This window comes from Canis lupus, chromosome 14 (assembly GCF_011100685.1).
Source record: "Canis lupus familiaris isolate Mischka breed German Shepherd chromosome 14, alternate assembly UU_Cfam_GSD_1.0, whole genome shotgun sequence".
Classification (NCBI taxonomy): Eukaryota; Metazoa; Chordata; class Mammalia; order Carnivora; family Canidae; genus Canis; species Canis lupus.
In genome coordinates, this window is record NC_049235.1 from 9,910,535 (window position 1) to 9,929,780 (window position 19,246).

General features: G+C 35.9%; 1 long non-coding RNA gene and 1 other non-coding gene across 2 annotated transcripts in view; both read left to right on the plus strand.

Moving 5' to 3' along the window:
• LOC119865745 overlaps window positions 1–19,246 on the plus strand; it is a 56,971-nt gene that overhangs the window by 8,647 nt on the left and 29,078 nt on the right. The window lies entirely within an intron of this gene.
• On the plus strand, window positions 12,560–12,666 carry LOC119867678. The gene has a single exon (XR_005369847.1). It is a non-coding gene; the product is annotated as a U6 spliceosomal RNA (small nuclear RNA).

A 19,246-nucleotide genomic window follows, 5' to 3' on the forward strand; every position in this document is an offset into this window, starting at 1 on the left:
TATAAAATTGTGCTAAAAAGTTCATGCTTACCTTCTTTCTATTAAATTCTCACTACTGGGAGGAAAGGCCCCAAATTAAAATGCTTCTTGCATAAGCTGAAGAATTATGTTGATTTTTTAGTATGAAATTCAGAATATTTTTATTTTAGCTTGAACATATTTTGTTGGTTTTTCTGACCTTGTCCACCTCTGTAAGTCTCTTCAATAATTATTTTCAATTTGCCCATTGGGATTGGGATCTGTTTCCTGCCTGGAACCTAACTAATGTACTCTTTATCTCTTAAAAGACAAACTAGGTCAAAATGGAATACTGATTTGCAGGAAGGAAATTTATACTAAATTACACAGGACAGTTATATTACTCAGAAGTCTTTCAGTTCTAAATGTCATAAAATAACTTAAAATGACTTTTAAAACCACAGTTAGACAAAAACGAAAGCAAAAAAAGATGAAATATATTGGCTCTCACAGCTATCACATAGCTGTCACTATGTTTCTTACTCACCCTTTCACTTATTTGTGTTTTCAGTTGTTGGGCTTCATTGTCTGATAAGAGCTCTCTCCGTGGCTGGAAAAAATTATTCAGCCACTCAGGCTTACATGGTCCATACAGCTCACCGTCTGAAAAAGGAAAGAGACAGTCTACCTCCCATCTCTCATATCAATCTCCTTAAAAGATCCCTTATTTACCCTACTGGAGCTACATGCATATTTCCGCACCAAAACTTTGGTCCAGGAGAATAGCATGCTCTAATTGACTGGCGTGGGTCAAGTATTTGAGTGCTTGTTCAGGAAGGGCAGTCCTCAAAGAAAATAAGTGGAGAAGACAAAAAAAAATCTAAAATAATTTTTCAAATATAAATAATACTGTTATCGATATTCATTCCTTTGTTCATGTACCATATGAAACGACAGCTGTATACCAGCAATAAAACAAGGGTCCTATGTGGGTATATGGGGTAAATGCTTGGTATAGATGAAGATAAAAATAATAAAGCATGAGTTTAATATTGGAATTTTCAAGAACTTACACTTCCAGGCTAAGATGAGAATTGTGAAATTATTTTGTAGGATAGCTTGATTTACCTTTTTTCATTTTTTTCCCTGTATCTCATGCTTCAAATGGAGATAATCATACATAAACTTGTAAAACATTGCCATGGTTTATGAGAACCTTTCTTCCACTAGGTTGAAGATACAGAGTTTAAATTAAAATATAAACAAAGAAACAAACAAACAAATAAAACATGTGGTGGTAGAAGTGTTGCTGGTGGTGGTACCAGGGAATGAATAACATGAAATCATTAGTCGATTTCAAATGAAAGTAAAATATTCAAGCCTGCCTCTAGCTATTTATACGAAGACACAGAATATAGTTGACAATGCAAAAACGATACTTGCTTTTTCCAATCTATAATGCCTGTACAATTCATTTATTAGAGTTTGTTTTCCATCACTGAATAAAGAACAATTCATGTTTAAGTTGCTTAGGTTAGAAACTGTAGAAAGGCAATTATACTTCTGATTTGTAAATAATATGCCAGCAAAATTAAGGATGTTTCCATAGATTAGTCTGTTAAGGTAACTACATAAAATATCTTCATGGTGTAATGTATTATATAATGTAATACATATACATCATACATGTAGTGCATAGTAGTGTAGTACACTATGCTCTTTTATTTGTGCATACCATACCATATATATCCTCACTGGAGAGTTTTCAACTGAGTAAAAAATCACAAGGTTTTCCTTGAACATTTTTTTCCTGTTCTTACTTTTGTCATTTATTATATGCAGAATTTACTCTCTGGCCATAAGTTTTGGTTTCTGCAATTTCTTTTGGGATATTTTTCTTCTGCACAACCTCCTCTTTTGGTTTAGCAACAATCTGCTCCTTTTCAGTATGGATCATCTCTGTGTCAGGGAGAACTCATGTGTGGGTGAATCTGACTATGAGTCCTGTGTGTTCTACACTTCATCTTGGGGGCTTTGTTTACCTGGATATGCTGCTCAATGGCCAGAGAAGCCACATCTAAACCTTTAAGTTCAGCATTAACCTCTGCATGTTTAAGCATGCACAGTAAAAATCCAGTAACCTTTGGACCATGAAACCCACTGTTTGGCGTGGGCACATCTACCAGCTCCAATATTCTAACAACAGAATGGCTCACACTGCTTCCATAAAGTGAAATCTTTCAGATACTTAGTGGCTTTTCACATATTCACATACCCTTGATGGCCTGGGCAGTTTCTTAAAGTGAGCAGAAAATACAAACCTCTTGATTTGCAAGGTGTGTTCTTAAAGTGAGCAGAAAAATTCCAACCTCTTGATTTGCAAGATTTTGTAGGGTTTTCTGGATCAAGTGGATAGCAAACCATTTTCAAAGATCACCTCAGGCCACTTATGGAACAGCTGCTTTGACATTTAATTACTGAGAATATATACATAAATAATCTGTTGAACTGAACTCATATTTTTCAATCTGAATGAAGAAGGATTTATTTGTTTTATCCATTTAGAAAGTATTGGAAATTATTTTGGATATTTACCTAAATGTTGTGCAAAGTGGATCTTTTTGTGGTCACCACCTATCAAGTATCAAGCAAATTCACAATACACAGTATGAACTGAAGAATGGATTTTACCAGGGGAAATGTAAAAGGCAGGTATTCAATAAGAAAAGAAGGTATGTTTCCCCCAATCCTCTCATTAATCCCATAGATAAGCGTACAAGATCAAGGAACTTTTTAGATATGTAGCAACGTATTTCACTTTTAATAGTAGAAGGGATATAGTATGACCTTTACCTTCTTAGAAGATAACTTTTCCAGGAGAGGAATGATGAGATTACTGGGGCTTCAAGCAATCTCAATTATAATTCCAGCTGTTTAGAGTTGTGGCCTGGGAAAGACATATACTCATTATCTGGAGTACTATGGGACTCATGGGTAGTTGGGTTCAGGAACAGCACCTCCTGCCAGGAGAAGGAAGGCACTAGACCCTAGAGAAGCACAGTTTGGGTGCATCTGTTTCTATTGAGAGGTAGGTCCAGGTTTCAGGTGACTCATTTTTCAGGTAACAGAGTCCAGGGGTCATTCCTAGACAGTCCTGCTTGTCAAATTACTTAAAAATATGAAGCGTTTGTGATATTTTGATAAAGTTTGTAAGTAAAACTCACACATTGGCTTCTAATGGATTAGCGTCATCTTTTCAGAACTCAACGAAATTTGCTATAAAGTTTGTATTTAAGATATTCAGGAAAGACAGCAGTTGTGTTGTCATTGTTTTTAATTTTCCCAAATGTTCTATAAAATCTGAAAGGCTAGGAGAATCAAGTCTTCTAAGCTTGATGTAAGGATATTGTTGGGGGAGCTGTGGGTTCCTGAGACATAAAGTCTTATGGAAAGATATGAATGATATGAAAAACTGAAATTTTACATTTCCCTGACACTCATTTGCTGATGGAAGCCATCCCTTCTCTTATCTACCTAATTTTTTTTTTTTTGATAGAGAGAGAGAGAGATAGGGGGAGTGAGAGAGCTCATGCACACATGAGCAGGGGATGGGGCGTGGGGGTGGGGCGGTGTGTGGAGGGCCAGAGGGAGAGAAACAGAGAATTTGAAATAGGCTTCATGCCAGCACAAAGTCTGATGTGGGGCTTGATCCTATGACCCCGAGATCATGATCTGAGCCAAAACCAAGAGTCACTTGGCCAACGAAGTCATCCAGGTGCTCCTACCAAAAATTTTTTTCAGTAACTGCACTTTTGGTGATTGTTGCACAACCTCACATGAGCATCTTGATTCTGCTGTGAACCAATTTCTCTACTTCTTGTTGCCTCTACACCAGTGTTTCTGAATGGGGTGATTTCTTTGTCCCCTGGTGGACATTTGGCAATGTTTAGAAACTTTTTTTCACTGTCACAAGTGGGAAGGTAGGTGCTACTGGCATCTAATGAATAGAGGCCTGACATGCTTCTAAACATCTCACAATGCGTAGGGCAATCCTGACAATAATAAATTTTCTGGCCCAAAATCTCAGAGTGCTGAATTTGAAAAATACTGCTCAACCATAGTAAGTTTCTATGTTAGCTTTCTATACCATGAAACAAATTACTGCTAACAGAAGCTTAAAACAATAAAACAATACCTGTTTATTATCTCACAGTTTCAAAGATTGAAAGTGTTGATGTAGATTAGCTGAGTTCTTAGTTTTCTGCTCAGGGTTTCACAAGACTGGAGTCATGGTGCTGGCTCAACTACATTCTCATATGGATGTTCAACTAAGGAAGGATCTGCTTCCAAGCTCCCTCAGGTTGCTAGCAGAATTCATTTCATAATGGCTACAGAATCCATGGGAAAAAATGGAGGAAGGGAGGGAGGGAAAGGGAGAGAGAAGCAGAGACAGAGTGAGAGAGAGAGAGGACAAACACCTCTTCTTCTTTGAATCTTAGCTTTAAGGAAGCCCTGTGCCCTCTCATAAGGGCTCATTCAATTAAGAAAAGGTAACTTTTAACTGACAGGTTCCTTGCATTGTTTTCTTGGCTTGTGAAGTGAGAGTCATCATGACAAGGGGACAACTAAAAGGCCTGGAATTACCACCAACCCCTATCAAAATAGTAAATCAAAACAATATAGCTTCATTAGGGTAAATATAGAGTATAGAACTGTCACCCAAAATCTGAAAGATGCAAGGATGGTGAATCCTGTCACATCCCCATTTATATCACCTGCTTGGCCTGTGCAAATCTGATGTGCTTGGGAAGCTGATAGTAGGTTTTCATAAACTTAATGAGATGGTAATGCCAATTATAGCTGCCATACTGGATACAATATTTTATTGGAGAAAATACTAATAAGCCTGGCACCTGGAATGTAGTGACAGACTTGCCAAATGCTGTTATATTCCCATTAAGTAAGGAAAATCAGAAGCAGTTTTTATTTATGTAACAATGACAATAGTATATCTTTATTGTCTTGGTCTTTCTGTTATAATATTATGTAGAGAACTTTTGGTCCTCTTGGTATACCTCATAACATCTTGTTGATCCATTACGTTGTTTAATGCTAGTTGGATCCAATAACTGGTAGGTAGCAAGAATCCTACATGCCCTACTGTTAGATATGTTTCAAAGAGTGTGGTAATTAAACCCTCCAAAATTTAAGACTTATCCTATTGGTGAAGTTTCTAGGGATCCATGGTACAGAGCATTTAAAGATGTTGCCTATTAAAATAAGGGAAACCTTGCTTCACTTTATGCTACCTACCAAAAGAAGGAGGTATGGTGCTCCACGACACCTCTCAGATTTCAGAAGCAGAAAATTCTACATTTGATTATTCTGCTCTGAATATTTTTTTAGATAACCCCAATGGAGAACAATTATGATTGAGACCTAGAGCACAAATTTCTGCAGCAGGTCCAGATTGTAGTCAAGATACTCTGCCACTTGGATCAAAAAATATTAGAAGATCTAAAGCAAAGAATTATACTGTAGGAACATCTAGAAAAAACCCAAAAAAGAATTAGAACATAGACTCCTGGAGTTGCTACTTTATTGGTCCTATGGCCAGTTAACATCGGGAAAAAAAAAAAAAAAAAAAAAAAGCAGTGACATGGTTTGTGGTAATCCTTCCTGATATTCTGGACTAAGCTGAGGTCATTGGTTTTCATACTACCATCCCACTTAGCAATGATCTTATACTTAAATACTGAAGGGAAATTTCCCAGTTGGTGTAGTTATGTTGATAAATATAGTTGGTCATTTAATGTGAAAGGAGAGTTTGTTTGATATTCAACCTGTCAATGGTGGAGGCAAATGCCAACCCCTGATATATTACCATTCTCTGAGGAAAACAACTGGCTTGACAGTGGTGGGTTGTTAGGTTTGACCCATTTTCTCACAGAGACACAACACTTACCATTACCAGAAAACATGCATTCTGGTTATGGATTTGCAGCCTGTAGTAGGTCTCGCAGTACTACTTTTTTACCTCTTATGAATGCTTTATACACAGCGATGGCATCTCTTATAATAGTGCCTTTGACCAGAGGACATGTTTTTTTATAAAAGAAAATGAAAACACTAATGTTCTATATGTCAGGTTTTTTTTTTGGTATAATACATTTCACAAAGGAGAGAATGGCTACGAAAGGTAAGGGGCATAGATGGTTGCAACTATCTCCCACTTGTCCCTCTGAACCACTTCCCAAGTTTTTCCCTTTTGCTCTGTCTTGGGAAACTGACCTGTTGGGCTATATGAAAGAGTTCCCATGTCATCTGGTTTCAGTTCTGATTTAGTCAACAATGAGCCCTACAAAAAAGAGCAGAGGGAAGGAGAATGATTACTGAGCAGTACTGGGATGTGTCCCATCCAGATTTCTTCTTTTTTTGCTCTCCTTAGGTTAGTTTTATCCTTTTTGCTGAAGGTCACAGGCTGGCCCTCTTTCAAGTTGGTCGTCTCTATATGATTCTATTCGGTTTAGGTAACTGCTCCCGGCCTTCATCCATTTGGGCTTTGGGGTATTAGTAGCACCACTATGTTTTTCTAATTTCTATTAATCATTCTGCTTCCTCAATCATTTAGATTTGAATGTGGTAACTGTCTACCACACTCCCTTGTGGGTACCCCATTGTCCTTTGCGGTATACTTTGTGCCTGAAGTGTTGTAGATAGTCTCTTGTTAATCATTATTGCATTATCCTAATTTGAGCCTGATATCGATTTTCTATGATGGTCCTGACTTTTACAGTGGCAAAGGCTGGATTACAATTGAAAGAGGGAAAGAGACAATACCGTACAGCTCATTCTGCTATTGCTCTTCAAGAAGGTGCTGGAACCCAGGAAACTACTGAGATATATCCCTTAATTTTGGAGAAAGAGAATCAATAACAAGCACATTCAATTAATAGTTCTTGTGGCTCTGAATAGACCAAATAGAAAGACTTTGGTGGTTTCAAGAGAAAAATATAGAGAAAATCAACAAGAAATATTCAAAGCACTATTGAGAGAACTTCAAGGTAATATAATATTAAGTAGGAGGAAAAACAGATATTACCAGAATAGAAAAGACAGATATCTACTGAACTTTAAAGGATTATGGACAAGGAGAGGACAGGAGAAGAAGAGAAAAGAAGAAATGGGACAGAAAGTAAAAGAAAAACAAAAGTAAAAACCTGGCAGAAATATTTTTTACTTATATCCTGTCACATTTAAGTTTCTAGACAAATATGTTCTCTTGAAAGGCTTATGCCATATCCATGTTCTTCTTTGGAGTCCAGGGATATAGGCTTAAGGCACATTTTAAGAAGTTTCATTTCCCTAATCTACTAATGGAGATACTTCTTTTGGAATAAATATAGGGACAAAAAGAGCCCTTATCACAGAGACTTTAATGGTCTAAGCAATTCCTCCTCTGAAAGAGGCAGGGACTATAGCTACTATGGGTTAGAATTTAAGATGTTTGCTCACAAAAAAATGCTGGAGGCTCAAAGAAGAGATGGAAATCAGGAGATTTTGAAATTTTTTGTTTTCAAAAAATATTTGATTTGAACTGCCACAAGAATAAATAAATAAGCTCTATGACATACTAAAAATCTTAAATGACACTGAAAATATGGACCTTAGGTACAGGTAGATTTCTACCCAATCCCTAAACCCTCTCTAGATGTGGTAAAACACAGTTAGAAAATTAAATTTTTTAAAGGTTTATTTATTTATTCATGAGAGGCACAGAGAGAGAGGCAGAGACACAGGCAGTGGGAGAAGTAGGCTCCTCACAGGGAGCCCGATGTGGGACTGGATCCCAGGGTCCCGGGATCATGCCCTGAACCAAAGGCAAATGCTCAATCGCTGAGTCACTCAGGTGTCCCAGAAAATTAAATTTTTAAAGACTTTTCCCAAATGAGTTTGCGTGCATAGATAGATTATAGATTGGGTAACTATCTATTCTGATTTACCCAGAACAGTTCTGGTTTGTCTTTATCTTTCCAGAATCCTGCCTATTTTAGCATTTGTTCCCTCCAGCTCATTCTTTCTCAAAAGTGGCTCCATTTGGGAGATAAGTTATATGGGCATTCTAACTATAAAAACAAAAAAACAAACAAAAAAACCTAGCATAGAATGACTGACATTCAAGCAAGACCAAAATGTTTTATCTTTTGTACCTATGTTTCTTTCTGTGAACATGACTGAGCTACTATTAGGATCTGCAGCAACACTATAGATTAGGTTCAAAACTATAAACCTGTTTGGGACAATGGCATTAGGAATTGGATATTTTATTGTTTCCTGATATGTCACAAGATTGGGACTATTGTTAAGCTCCAATAGTAATATGACCTCTTGTTTTTTAGGGTTAGATTTTGCTTCCTCTATTTTTTTTTGGGGGGGGGAACCCTATAGTTTCTGCTCCTATGAGGGCTTCAAATAGCATTTATTCCCTCTCCCTCCTGTCTCTTCAGATATATGTATATATCCAACTATCATCCATTTTCTTTTATATCCTCATCAACAGCCTTTATTTTGGGGTTTATATATGAAGGGCTTTTTCTTTGTACAGGTGTGGCTCTACTTATGGAAAGCCCATGTGAAGTCCCCTTGACTATTCTGGTCACAGCAGAGTAGAGCAATGCAATTGGTAACATTGGCTTAGCTCCTGGGAGAGCAGCAGGATAGCAATGATGGCAAATTAAAACAGAAAAATGCCATTTTTGAAATGTGGGCACATTCTACTTGAACATAACTATAACTTCAGAAAGATTTTTGTTGTTGTTGTTTTAAATTCACAGTAATTGAAATTCTTGTATGTTAACTTTCCTCTCCCTGGGTTAAGCCAGCATGGCCATTTTGAAAGATTTGCTCCTCTATGACCCAAAGAGCAATAGACATTTCAAACAATGGGCTCAGAGGCAAAGCATACTGTGTATGGAAAAATGACTAAAACATCCTGAAAAGGATTTCCAGTGCAGGGCCTTTGGAGAATTGTTCTAGCCCGGTACATGCTTCCCTCCAAAAGACTCAGATTTGAACACAGAGAAACAAAGAAAAACTGAAACAAATCCCTGTTGTTAAGAGATTAATTTAAACTATCATCTGAAGAGTTCTTGTGGTTTTTATCATTTTTGTTTTTCTGGTTTTGTTTTATTTTACTTTACTTTTCCCTCCCATGCTTGATTGAAGAATTAAATTAAATCAGTTCATTAAATTTATTAATTTTGGGAGAGAGCCTTGGGGAAATGGTGAACTCTTGCCTTTCAGAAAGAGCTTGAGCTCCTTATTTGATTTATACTTTTCCCTTCCCCATTTGCCCATCCCCCAATTCCTTTCTATCTTTTAGCTAATTATTTCCTAAATGCCAAAACATTGGATCATCCTCCTTTTTATTATTTTCCCTCCCTGTGGCACTGAATAGAAAGTAGCTCCCTTGATTTCCACCACAGAAGTGGTCAGTGTCTGACTTTTTTTGTTGGTCCCTTATTTCCATGATGGGATTATCTCCATTTCCCTGCCTATTAAGCAATTTTTCCCTATGCTATCATCCGTTTTCTTCTCAGCTAAACTGCACTGGGACAATGACATCTAGAAACTTGAATCTTTCCTGAATTAAGTTTATTTTTTGAATATATAAAATGAAAAGTGTAGGCAGAAAAGCCTCATTTTTTGTCCTATCAGGGTTTTTTTAAGACTTTATTTATTTATTCATGAGAGACACAGAGAGGCAAAGACATAGGCAGAGGGAGAAGCAGGCTCCCTACGGGGAGCCTGATGCAGGACTCAATCCCAGGACCCCAGATCATGACCTGAGCCAAAGGCAGACATTCAACCACTGAGCCACTCAGGTGCCCCTGTCCTATCAGTTTCATATCACTTTCATCCACCATAGATAATCAATTTGCCTAGTTTTTAGTCCATTATTTATTTCTACAAAAATAAGAAAATACATGTATATTATTTACTTTTATTTTTTTTAAAGATTTTATTTATTTATTCATGAGAGATACAGAGACACAGGCAGAGGGAGAAGCAGGCCCCATGCAGGGAGCCCTATGTGGGACTCGATCCCGGGTCTCCAGGATCACACCCCAGGCTAAAGGTGGTGCTAAACCACTAAGCCACCAGGGCTGCCCCTATTTACTTTTATTTAAGCGAATGATGGCATATCCTATATATTCTTTTGTATCATGGCTTCCTTATTCCACTAAAAATATATTCGCCAATGACTCCATAGCAATTCAATAAATGCATATATTTTTTTATTTTTTATAGCTCCATAGGAATCTGTCTTGTTGTTTCAGTCCTCAGTTTTATCTGACCTAAAGTTAAAGGAGATTAAAAACACTTTCTAATATGAAATGAAGATTATCTTTTTTTCTACATAAGATATTAGCTGAGAATTTAAAACTTTGATTTTTCTTTTCTCCATATAAATTTTCCAGTGTTGTCAGAAGTTATCACAATATACCACCATCCTTATAATCACTTTCACCTAAGCAAATAATTTTTTTTTAAGATTTATATATTTAGTCATGAGAGACAGAGAGAGAGAGGCAGAGACACAGGCAGAGGGAGAAGCAGGCTCCCTGCGGGGAGCCCAATGCGGGACTCGATCTCAGGACCCCAGATCATGACCTGAGTCAAAGGCAGACATTCAACCACTGAGCCACTCAGGCATCCCAGCCCCTAGATTTCAAAGTTCCTTGTCACTCAATATCTCGTTCTCCATCTATACTTCATTTATATCACTATTGCTGATAATTTAGATAATATGATAGCCCACATTGGAAAGACTGCTAGTATCCTATCCTCCAAATAAGGAGGACAATTTAAGTTTGTGTTTTCTTTTGCTAGACACACTATTGATCTGGAACAATCTGTGTTAATTCACAGAATAAGCCAAAAGTTTGTCACCCCCTAAGGCACACTAAGGAGAAAACATTGGTATCTCCAATTGATGCCTATATTTTAATGTATCTTTACATTGAAGTATGTAGGATTTATGAGTGTGTGTGTGTGTGTGTGTGTATGTATGTGTGTGTGTGCACACTTAGGTCATCCTTTCTCATGTCTCTCCTTCTATTCCTTATTTGGCCATTAAACCCAAGACTCTTGGGTATTCTACTTGGATGTAAAATGGGTTGCTGCAGGCCAATTACCTAGCTAAAACAACTGGAAAAAGCCAACTAAGTTTAAAACATTCCATATTTAGAAAGCACTCAGGGGCTACAGAAGGAATGAGGAATTGAATAAGTGAAGTTTCTAAAACAGAAATGATTTTAGGAAGTAAAATGATAATATTGACTACTTTCATTTATCTCCATTCCTGAGGACATGTGTTAATCCTTGGTAGGGACTGACAGCCTGACTTGTACTTTATTAGCCCCTCTTCTGGGATAGAGAGAATCCCAAAACTTTTTGTGAAAGAGAGCAAGTGAAGTGAAAAAGATTGGAAATTGAGAATCCTCAAATATATGTCCAAAGAATATTTATTTGCTGAGTTCTGAGATTATTTAGAAGGGCACTGATTTACACCAATATCTTGTAAAGGCAAAGTGAAATCTTCTAGAGTTCCATGGTGTTAACAAGCAAACAAACAAACAAACAAACAAACAAACAAAAAAACAAAGATCTATTGGGAAAAAGGATTGGAATCTGAAAACATTGCCAGTTATCCAATTAAGGCATAAGCCATAGTTTGATGCTACACTGTGTAGGAAGCTAGATAGGCAGGCTGAAAAACTGCCGGGAAAAGCTGGATCACCCAAAGGACTGGGTAATCCAATGTTTTGTTTTATTTATTTATTTTTTATTTTTTTAAAGATTTTATTTATTTATTCATGAGAGGCACAGAGAGAGAGAGAGAGAGAGAGAGAGGCAGAGACACAGGCAGAGGGAGAAGCAGGCTGCATGCAGGGAGCCTGATGTGGGACTTGATTCCGGGTCTCCAGGATCAGGCCCTGGGCTGACGGCAGGCACTAAACTGCTGAGCCACCCAGGATCCTTAATCCAATGTTTTTAATGCTGCAAAATTAGATATCTAACCAGATACATAATCAAAATTCTATGAGGACTATTTTCATGGAAAAGGGGTGAAATTACAGATAAACTGTGACTTACTAAATTGCAACCCACATATGACCCAGCTTAATTTGTATAATTAAAGAAACCACCTACCCTGAAAGAAGATAATATCTTAGATTCTTATGGTACTTTATTTACAAATATCTAGTGTCCAAAAACAACTACAACAACAAAAACAATAAAAAATAAATTTGCAAAGAGGCTATAAAATTATAAAATATGACTGATAATGAAGATTAAGAATAAAAGGAAATGCACAAATAATCCAGATCTAGGAGTTTGCTTGCAAAGATGTTAAAATAAGTATGAATATGGTACATAAAATACACGAAAAGATGGCTCAAATATGTGAAAAGATAAGATATGTGATAGAGAATCTACAAAAAAAATTTGTAAAGCTATTTTATATTAAGTTGAGAATATAATGGATAGATTTAACAGAAAACTAGATATAGATTAGATGACATGAGATGAATATGTGCTCGCTTCGGCAGCACATATACTAAAATTGGAACGATACAGAGAAGATTAGCATGGCCCCTGCACAAGGATGACACGCAAATTCGTGAAGCGTTCCATATTTTATAAGTAGGGCTGGCCCCGGCCTCCTGCTGCCCTGTCTGCCCTCCCCTCTGCCGGGCGCTAGACATGTACAGAAGTTTTTTGTGGTTGTAAATGGTCATATTTCACTCCCTCCTCCACTTTCCCTGTCACGCAACCTTCCACATTTTATTAAAGGGGATGCTGGTGGTGAAAAAAAAAAAAAAAAGATTTAACAGAAAACTAGATATAGATTAGATGACATGAGATGAATAATGAATAATGTAATAAATATCAACTTAACCAGACTTGCCCTTCTTCAAATAATTTTTCCCCATTCAATCAGAAAGACCATACTAAATTGCAAATTTTCTTACTTCTCTCAAAAAAAAGTCCATAGACTCTAAGTGCAATTAGGATGTACATAGTGTATGTAGCCTTTAATATGGTTAATACTACAAGATTTACCCCTTTGTATCTTTCTGGAACACACTATTCATTTGGAATATATTACTTAAATAAAATATAAGTTTGTTAGTGGGACAGTAGGGAATCTCACCTAATAAAAATAGATGTAAATATCAGTTTTATCTTGCTAAAATGATTAGTTGGGAGATATTACAAGTTCTTTTCCAAAGGCTTGGCCAACTGAAAATCATGTATTGGGAAATTTAGTCTAGCAGTACATTACAGAGTGGATTTTAGTTGAGGTCATTTAATTTTAAAGATAAACTAAGTATTACTTAAAATATATATAGACTGAGGGTGACTAGGTGGCTCAGTTGGTTAAGTATCTGACTCTGGATTTTGGTACAGCTCATGATCTTTAGGTTGTGAGATGGAGCCCCATGTTGGGCTCTGCAGAGAGTGGAACCTGCTTATGATTCTCTCTCCCTCTCTCTCTCTCTACCCCTCCCCTGGCTCACACACTTTCCTTTTCTCTCTCTAAAAGTGTAGATTGTTGGAGTAGTACTTATTTCCATAAACTCAAGTTGAGACATAACCTTCTTTCTTTCTGAGGCTCTCTGATTGACCAATTAAAGACTTTCTATACTTGATTCTTCTTTCAATGCCATATTCACAAACCTTCTGTGACCATTCCAGACTTTGACAACAGAATATTGATAATCCTCAACACAATTACAGTTGATATTTCTCTTTCTTGGGGACAAACGTCAAGTGTCAAAACCTCATATAAGTAATTAAATTTTTTCTAAGTTTTAAACAGGTTTCTGTATCAATTTTTGTTTTGAGTAAGAATTACTGATTTTACTAGTTGAGTTCCTCACATCTATTGAAGACTAAAACAATATTAAATGTGTTAATTATGGGAGAGATGAATATGTCATTTACAAATTAAGTTTATGAAATGTAAAAAAATATTAAAATGATATATTCTTTTGATATAAAGCTGAGCCCTATTTTTCTTTCAAATTGAAAAATTTTAATGACTTTTACTTCCCTAATAAATTGCATTATATAAAAATATAAGAATTATTCATCTGTATTGAAAATGATTCTCAAGAACTCTTCTTATAAAAAAACTTCACATTTGAAATAACACTAGAAATGACATAGCACTTAGGTAAATAAGATAAATAGAAATAGAGTAAAAACTTCCTATATCAGAAAAATGCCATTGAATTTCTTCTGAAATATTTTTATTTATTTTATTTTTATTTTTTATTTTTTTTAAAGATTTCATTTTATTTATTCATGAGAGACACAGAGAGAGAGAGACAGAGACAGAGAGGAGAGGCAGAGACACAGGCAGAGGGAGAAGCAGGCTCCATGCAGGGAGCCTGATGCGGGACTCCATCCCGGGACTCCAGAATCACGTCCTGGGCTGAAGGCAGGCACTAAAACACTGAGCTACCCAGAGATCCCCTGAAACATTTTTAAAATATATTTTTATCATTAATTTCACAACAAATAGACAAAATGATTATTAAACTTTGGATATTAAGAATATTAAGGAGTGATACCTGAATAGCTCAGTTGGTTAAGCATCTAACTCTGAATTTTGGCTCAGGTCATAGTCTCAGGGTCATTAGATCTAGCCCTGAGCCAGGTTCCATGCTCAGTGAGGACTGTGTTGCAGATTTTCATTCCCTCTTTTTGTCCCTCTCCCACCACACACATGCTTTTTCACTCTCTCTCTTTCAAAACAAACAAACAAACAAACAAGCAAACAAATAAATGTTTTCTAAAAAGCAATATTAAGGAATACAGATTCTTCAGTGCAAATTACAGGAAATTATACACTTTACCCAAAATGAAATTCAGAGACATGGTAATATTTTCTTTTGGCAGAGTTTTACTTAAGTTACATTCTGTCCATCTGACTGATTATATAAGTTGATTAGATCATAGTGCTAATCAAACCAAGGTAGTAGTATATATAATCTTAACTGAAGCCATTTTATTTCCTATTTCATTGGTCATAAAATCAAACTTAAGGAGCTTGCCTGTATATTCCACTAGCCGTGAGAAAGAAGTGGCTGTATCAAAGCAAAAATAGACTTTACAAAAATATCTCAAAATATACGTATGCTGGGTTACTGGTGATATCATCACAGTTCAAAGATCTTATGTCCATGTGCCTCTTGAATACAGAACAATATTCTTTCACATCAATTCATTTCCTATGCTAACTCTAAAGATAGCTTTAAGTTAGAGAAAAAATTTTACACACTTAAATTTTAAATATGCACAAAATATATATTTATATGAATGTCCACTCGCAAGGCAGCAGCAAGGCATATTTGCTTTTTAAAATCGTATTATATGATATGTGTTTCTATGGCTGTTAGAGTCTTTGGTAGTTTTATTATGTCTTACAACGCCTTGGCTAAAAGACATTAAAGCCCAAAATGCAATTTTAAAAGCATAACAAATGTGCATTGTAATATAGAAGCTGAGCAATTAAGCAGAATTCTGCAACCTTACAATAATTTGTCAATATAGCTTTACACGGGATACATGGCATTGCAGAGAATGTTTATAGAAAGTACATATGCAGTGCCTCTCAAGCACTCATTACACTTATTTTTATAATATCCTGCAGGTTAACTGCTATCAATTTCATTATTCGTTTAGAAAAACTTAAGTGCCTTGGTCAGTTCAAATCACGGTTGAACCCTATTGTAAAATCTCTTGCTCCACTGTAAATGGAGGAATAATACATTGGATATGTCCCCACTGTGCAAGGCAATGCACATGTAAACTCACTAAAGCATAGTCCCTAAGGAGAATATTATACTTAATCCTAACACTGGAATTAATAATTTTCTTTTTATAAAATCTCTGCTCTCTGGGTACCTGCCAGAGAAGAGAAATTGGAGTTATTTATAGTAGAGACATTGTTGATAATAATGTTCTACACATCACAATGTATAGTTCTTATGAGAATTCATGGGGCGAGATTCAGTGAGGTCTTAGAAATGGCAATAGTTAGACCTTCCCTAATTTTGTTCTAATTTTGGGCACTGTGAATCATGTAACTGAAGATCTTTATCCCTTGACTGTGATTGCTAGAAGTTCAGAGCAAATTTGTGACCCAATTTTAACAAGTGTGTAGGACCTTATGGCATGTGCTTCATCCCGGCTTCATTTTATTTCTCTTACCATTAGTACACTTTATTGCTATTGCCAGTTATTTATATTGTTGTGCTATTTGAGTTTTAAGCTGTCTAGATATGTCATAAATAAAACTTTACTCAGATTCATTTCACAGAAAATTTGAGGCAGTTTTCTTGGAATGTACTCAGCAGAGTAAAAAAAAAAATTATAGCAAAAGATACATTATCATGGTGTATAAGAGTGTGAATTAAGTAAATACATAGATATGAGTAAAATATAAATTTTAAAATTTGGCTACACATTTGGTTCAGTACTTTCTTGTGAGCAAAAGAAAAAAGAAGACATATGATTAATTATAAAATTTACATTGTCAGTGAAAGAAGATATCTTTTAAAAAGGAGCATACTGGTTCCAGAAATGTTATTTTTCCCTAAACCTTAAGTTTAAAAGAATGACATTATAGTGGCATTCAGCTCTGAAGAGAGTAATTACTAGCAATGATTTATACTAAATAATCAAAATAATTTTCACATGCTAATAAAATATAATATAAAAAGCATACTAAGAAAAGAAATTGGGAATATTTTATAAGTACCAGGTAGATAAATACTTTGTTCTAATGGTCAAATTATCTCATATTCAAGAAATATAAAACATACATTTCTTTCAAAGTGTTTTAAGTGTCATGGGTATACCTTAAGAAAGACCTTACTTACAAAGAGTTTTGACAACACTACATGGCCTGTGGTGTTCAGGCTACTCTTCATCTTCAATGCCTTTTCACTCTTCATTGAAGCTTGACAATTATATTAAAGATGCATGTACATATGGGAATTTAATATGATTAAAGTGACATTTAATATATGTGGAGAAGAGTGGACTAATTAAAGAATAATTTGGAAAAAAAATGATTTTTTTAAATTTTTTAATTTTTAAAAAAAGTTAATTTCTACCATACACAGAAAATATAGGGTAAAATATATTTATGATGTTGAGGTGCATGAATTTTTTTTAAAGATTTTATTTATTTATTTGAGAGAGAGCAGGAGGAGGAGCAGGGGAGAGGGAAAGGGAGATAATCTCCAGCAGACTCCCCTCTGGGGAGACTTGGGGCTCCATCCCAAGATGCTGAAGTCATGACCTGAGCTGAAACCAAGAGTAGACTGTTTAGCAGACTGAGTCACCCAGGTGCCCTAAAGCATATAAATTCTTTCAAACAGATGTACAAAAACTCATTTGTTAGACATTATCAAATGATAACATTTATATAAAACTTTATAATAAACAAAGTTTAAAGAAAAATAACAGATTGGGGGAAAATATTTGCAACAAATATTTAAAAATCACAATTTTAGTCCATTTGGGCTTGCATAACAAAATACCATAGACTGAGTGTCTTATAAGTAATAGGAATTTTTTTCTTTCTGTTGTGAAGACTAAAAGCCCCTTGATCTTCAAGGCACCTGCAGATAACTTGGTGTCTGCTGAGAATTTGCTTCACTGTTCACTAATGTAGTCTGTTCTCTGCATCCTCATGTGGAAGAAGTGGGCAAGGGAGCTCTAATGGGCTCTAATCCTACTTATGAGGACTTTATCCAGAGAACCTATCATCTCCCAAAGGCCCCACTTCATAGTATCACACTGCAGGGGAGAGGGGTGTAACTTCCAATGAATTTTGGAGGAACACATCAGTTTATAAGCAGCCATGAAATCAAAGACATCCCCGACACCTTGACTAATGAAGCACGTGCCCACCCCCAGCCCAATCATCTTTCATTCTTTATCTTGCTTTTTGTTGTTTATAGCACTTTGCCGGCAGAATATTCCATATGAATTTGTTAGCAAGTTTATTGTCTATAGATAATCTTCACTAAAATACAATGTCTGCAAAGGAAGAAAGGGTTTTCGTTTTTCCAGAATATGGTCTTGGTCATAGCAGTGAGCATGCTACATACTGTATATTATATTCATCCCAACTTTTTTGTGCTTTTCTCTGTATCCATCATTCCCAAAATGCCTTAGCATCTAGAGTTCTAGCTTAGGTTTTGCCAAAACAGACATTTGTTAATACTTGGAAAGGAGAAGGGAAGCATAAGTCAGTATTGCTTATGCTATGGAAGTGAGCAGGACACAGGCCTCAGTGCATAACCAAGGAGAACTCTTGCCAGCAGGTTCAGAGAGTCCCCTTAGAAATCACCTACTTTGGTACTGTAGGCACCTGGTATCATTGGTAGCAATTTCTGATTTTTTCTGCACTTCCTGTTTTAAAGAATACTATAGTGGCTTCTCTGACCCTTTCCTATCAACACTTAACAACTTTTTCAGGCTTCTCTGACCCTTTTCTATCAATACTTAACAACTTTTTCAGCTTCCAATTTCTTATATTAAGTTATTCTTTGGTATAAAATGCCTGGAAGTTACCACTTTCCTGGCTGAATAGTCTCTGCAGTCTTCATTTATTTGAAGCAAGGAGATTTTCATTAGCAACAATGATTTCTGATCATATTGCTGGAGAGACTACTCAACAGACCACTGACACACAGTCTTCTCTTTGGTAGGCAAGAAAGAACATGTTCTCATGCAGAGCTCCCCTGGCCAAACAATTGCCAAAAAATGCCTGTTCCTATAATCATTAACCATACAACTAAGTCTCTGAAACCAATACAGAGCTCTGTAATCATCTTAAATTCAGGCTTAGTGATGGCATAGATCTCAAACTTGAAAACTGTACTCACAAGCCAAATGCTATACTATGACCTTTTCTGTCCTCATCAGAAATGTGGCAGGAATTCTTCTCACGTTGGGTGTTAGAAGACACCTACTTTAGTATATTTTTGGTATTTACTAGAAACATACATAAACACACATGCACACAGACTTGCATACGCATATATATTTGGAATCTGCAATTGCATAACAAATATTCATTTAAATGTAACACAGCCCAAATAGTTGTTTTCTACTGCTCTAACTTAGCTTCACCTCAATATTCCTCAGGTTGGTGAAATGAAGCACTAACCAGATGGTTTTTTTTTTTTTTTTT